This window comes from Rana temporaria, chromosome 4 (assembly GCF_905171775.1).
Source record: "Rana temporaria chromosome 4, aRanTem1.1, whole genome shotgun sequence".
Taxonomy (NCBI): domain Eukaryota; kingdom Metazoa; phylum Chordata; class Amphibia; order Anura; family Ranidae; genus Rana; species Rana temporaria.
The window spans coordinates 125,112,780-125,117,906 of NC_053492.1; the positions used below are offsets into that span (position 1 = coordinate 125,112,780).

Sequence of the window (5,127 nt, forward strand, 5' to 3'; positions counted from 1 at the left end):
TTCAGTGTTCTTTTTTTATATTTGTGTGCTTTTACTATATTTGTGTGCTTTTACTATATTTGTGTGTTTTTATCATATTTGTGTGCTTTTATTATATTCGTGTGCTTTTATTATACAGGCGGCACAGTGGTATAGTGGTTAGCACTTTCACCTAGCAGCTTTCACCTAGCATGTTCTCCCCCTGTGCCTGCGTGGGTTTCCTCTGGGTACTCCGGTTTCCTCCCACACTCTAAAGACATGCTTCCCCCTCCAACCCACACCCCCCCCCGCCCCCACCCCCCAAGGTGCATTAAAAGCTGAAATAGCTCAGTTGGGAGAGCGTTAGACTAAAGGTCTAAAGGTCCCTGGTTCAATCCCAGGTTTCAGCGACTGTACATGCACCTTTTTAGTATTATATCGGATCCACCATGGAGGAGGTTTTGGTTGTGTTATTTTGTAACATGAGATTAACCACTTAAGACCCGGACCTTTAGGCAACTAAAGGACCCCTGCCAGTTTTTGCGATTCGGCACTGCGTCGCTTTAACTGACAACTGCGCGGTCCTACAACGTGGCTCCCAAACAAAATTGGCGTCCTTTTTTCCCCCACAAATAGAGCTTTCTTTTGGTGGTATTTGATCACCTCTGCGGTTTTTATTTTGTGCGCTATAAACAAAAATAGAGCGACAATTTTGAAAAAAATTCAAATCATTTTTACTTTTTTCTATAATAAATATCCCCCAAAAATATATAAAACATTATTTTTTAGGCCGATATGTATTCTTCTACCTATTTTTGGTAAAAAAATCGCAATAAGCGTTTAACGATTGGTTTGCGCAAAATTTATAGCGTTTACAAAAAAGGTGATTGTTTACTGTGAAAATGACAATTGCAGTTTGGGAGTTAACCACAAGGGGGCGCTGAAGGAGTTATGTGTGACCTCATTTGTGTTTCTAACTGTAGGGGGTGTGGCTGTAGGTGTGATGTCATTGATTGCGTTTCCCTATAAAAGGGAACACACAATCAATGACAGCGCCACAGTGAAGAACGGAGAAGCTGTGTTTACACACAGCTCTCCCCGTTCTTCAGGTCCGGGGACCGATCGCGGGACTCCAGCGGCAATCGGGTCCGTGAGTCCCACGCCCGCGGAGCTTTGGGCCAGGTCGCGTGCACGCGCACGCGCGGCCCCACGGCTGGGCTTAAAGAGCCACGTACATGTACGTGGATGTGCCCAGCCGTGCCATTCTGCCGTGAAGGGGTCCTTAAGTGGTTAAATGAAGATGTCAATAGAATGCTATCAGGGAGAGGTTTGTTAAGGAAAATTTAACAGAATCCACTTTTGTTGGGCCGAAAGATGCCCAAAGCTCAGGTTTCATCCTATTCAGAAGAAATTGGCAAAATTGTGTTCTGCATGGCCGGCTTTAGACCACCAAAAAACAGGCAGAGAGACAAGGGGCACATACAGTATACACTATATTACCAAAAGAATTGGGACGCCTGCCAATTACATGCACATGAACTTTAACAGCATCCCAGTCTTAGTCCGTAGGGTTCAATATTGAGTTGGCCCACCCTTTACAGCTATAATACCTTCAACTCTTCCACGAAGGCTGTGCACAAGGTTTAGGAGTGTGTCTATGGAATGTTGGACCATTCTTCCAGAAGCACATTTGTGAGGTCAGGCACTGATGTTGATGAGAGGGTCTGGCTCGCAGTCTCTGCTCTAATTCAACCCAAAGGTTTTCTTTCGGGTTGAGGTCGGTATTCTGTACAGGCCAGTCAAGTTCCTCCACCCCAAACTCGCTCGTCTATGTCTTTATGAACCTTGCTTTGGCCAAGGAAGAAGCTAACGGTGCATGATCTACTCTGTATTAGCTTCAATGGAAGGCAGGTGACATATCAGGGGTCTTTAATACCTCTGATTTGACATTAAAGAGAACCTGTCACCAAGACATTATATCACTATGGGAACTGTTTATATATACACTGCTCAAAAAAATGAAAGGAACACTTTGAAAACATATCGGATCTCAACGGGCAAACATCTCATGCTGGATATCTATACTGATATGGACTGGGTAATGTGTTAGGAATAAAAGGATGGCACATCATTTGATGGAAATGAAAATTATCCACCTATAGAGGGCTGAATTCAATGACACCCCAAAAAGAATTATGCAGCAAGCTAATTAATTTTGCTGAAATTTCATTGCAACAACTCAAAATGGTCCTCAGTAGTTTGTATGGCCCCCAAGTGCTTGTTTGCATGCCAGACAACATCAGGGCATGCTCCTAATGAGACGATGGATGGTGTCCTGGGGTATTTCCTCCCAGATCTGGACCAGAGCATCACTGAGCTCATGAACAGACTGAGGTGCACTGGCAGCACCGGATGGACCAAAACATAATGTTCCAGAGGTGTCCTTTTGGATTTAGGTCAGGTGAGCATGGGAGCCATTCAATGGTATCAATTTCTTCATCCTCCAGGAACTGGCTGCATGCTTTCACCACATGAGGCCGGGCATTGTCGTGCACCAGGAGGAACCCCCAGGACCCACTGCACCAGTGTATGGTCTGACAATGGGTCCAAGGATTTCATCCCGATACCAAATGGTAGTCAGAGTGCCATTGTGTAGCCTGTAGAGGTCTGTGCGTCCCTCCATGGATATGCCTCCCAGACCATCACTGACCCACCACCAAACCGGTCATGCTGAACGATGTTACAGGCAGGATAAAGTTCTCTGTGGCTTCTCCAGACCCTTTCACGTCTGTAACATATGCTCAGGGTGAACCTACTGTCATCTGTGAAAAGCATGGGGCACCAGTGGCAGACCTGCCAATTCTGGTGTTCAATGGAAAATGCCAATCAAGCTCCACAGTGTCGGGGAGTGAGCACAGAACACACTAGAGGACGTCGGGCCCTTAGGCCACCCCATGAAGTCTGTTCCTGATTGTTTGGTCAGAGACATTCACACCAGTGGCCTGCTGGAGGTCATTTTGTAGGGCTCTGGCAGTGCTCATCCTGTTCCTCCTTGCACAAAGGAGCAGATACCGGTCCTGCTGATGGGTTAAGGACCTTCTACGGCTCTGTCCAGCTCTCCTAGAGTAACTGCCTGTCTCCTGGAATCTCCTCCATGCTCCTGAGACTGTGCTGGGAGACCCAGAAAACCTTCTGGCAATGACACGTATTGATGTGCCATCCTGGAGGAGTTGGACTGCCTGTCACTGGCGTAGCGTGGGGGGTGCAGGGGGCTGTGGCACCCGGCGCAACATTTAGGGGGGCGCCCACCAGTATGTGTCACAGTGCCTGGCTGCCTCCTCCTAAATGTCCTTTCCTGTGTCCCCGTGCTCTGCTGTTCAGTCTCAGGCGCCCTGTGATTGGGCATGTGGGGTCATGTGGGCGGCGGTGCTAGCCTGTCCATGATCGCGGTAGATCCTGGAGTCCTGCCTCCGCCCATGTTCAATCTCTTGCACCCTGTGACTGGGCGAAGGCGGGACATCAGGAGCAACCGCGATCGTTAACAGTCCAACCCCGCCGCCCAATCACAGGGTGCCGGATTCTGAACATGGCGAAGCGTGGGGAATGCAAGATTTTGAGCCGCCGTTGTCTTCTCCTCCTCCTCTCCTCTAAAGAAGAGAAGGTAAGACTCCATCGTAATCGTGAGTGTCATGTTGGTGTTGCTGACCCGGGGGAGGGGAGGGTGGACACGGTCTGGGGAGATGGAGTAGCCAGAGAGAGAGAGTAGAAGAGCAGCTAGAGTCATGCAGTATAGTGTAGTAGTGGTCAGTATAGGAATCAGGTTGGTAAGTGTAGTGGTCAGTGTAGTCTAGTGGTCAGTATAGTGGTTAGTGTAGTGGTCAGTGTAGTCTAGTGGTTAGTATAGTGGTCAGTATAGTGGTCAGTGTAGTGTAGTGGTCAGTATAGCTAATACCCACCGCCATCTGATCAGATCCTGCCTGCAAAATCCAGATGGATGGTCCTATTTTCATCTGTCTGGCGGATCTGATCGGATGGGATGAAAACCGACAGGCAGTCCGTTTCCTCCCGATTTCCCCATAGAGGAGAGCAAGACTGTGTCTGTGTTCGCTCTGCATAGCGGGAACGAACAGGGCCTGTCATCCACCTGCTCAGTGGGGTGCAGCAGAGCGATCCCCTGCTGATCAAGTGGAATGCGCAAGACAGTGGTGCCCGTGTGAAAGGGGCCTTACTGTGTATGTCTGAGTACACCTGATACTAAAGTGTAACGGTCAAATTTCACATATTGCCTAAGGTGGTAATAATATATTATAATGTACCAGAAATTTCTTAACAAATATTTCCATAACAGGTTAATAATAATTCATATGATCATTTAATAGCGCTGAGATAGCAGAAAGAATTCTCTAAATGTCACCAACAGGACTAATCATGCCAGGCTGGTCTGAGAGATATGTGTGAGTACAACGGAAAGATAAGACATCCACCTTGTCTCTTGTTGCGCGATTCACACGGGAGGCTGACAAAAACAGCCTGTGGGAACTGCATTGTCCCCATCTGCTAATTTGACCATAAAGCAGCCAAGAGTGCTGTAAATGCCAAGACTAGCTTTGGGTTGTTTTGGTTAAAAGAGAGCCGCGTAGGCGACATTTATCAGAGATTCTGGCGGAGCCAAGAGTAAGAATTCTCACCGAAGAAGCTGTTCCTCCTATCACTTACACATTGTTCCTATAACAAGGCTGCTGATTTGGAAGCATTGCTCAAAATAATTCCTATTAACCCTACCAACCCAAACAGAATGCAGTTTATAGTTCTAATATACAGTATGTAGCCTTCATAAGTGTTATGACAACATGGAGCAGCAAGACAGCCATATTATTAGCAACTAATGCTGGTACTACTCAGGTCTTGGGTTCAAATTTGAAAGGGTCATTAAAGCAGTCATAAACTCCGCTTTTTATCTTGTACCTACAGCAGTGGCGGCTGGTGCTCAACATTTTTGGGGGGGCGCAAATTTCCATCAATTTTCACCACTGTGCCATGCCATCAAACGCAGCCACTGTGCCATGCCATCAAATGCAGCCACTATGCCATCAATTGTCACCACTCACCACTGTGCCATGCCATCAAACGCAGCCACTGTGCCATTAATTGTCACCTTTGTGCCATGCC

General features: G+C 47.3%; 1 non-coding gene across 1 annotated transcript; it reads left to right on the forward strand.

The window, feature by feature from the left end:
* Window positions 1-295: 295 nt before the first annotated feature.
* Window positions 296-368, forward strand: TRNAF-AAA. The gene has a single exon. It is a non-coding gene; the product is annotated as a tRNA-Phe (tRNA).
* Window positions 369-5,127: the final 4,759 nt, after the last annotated feature.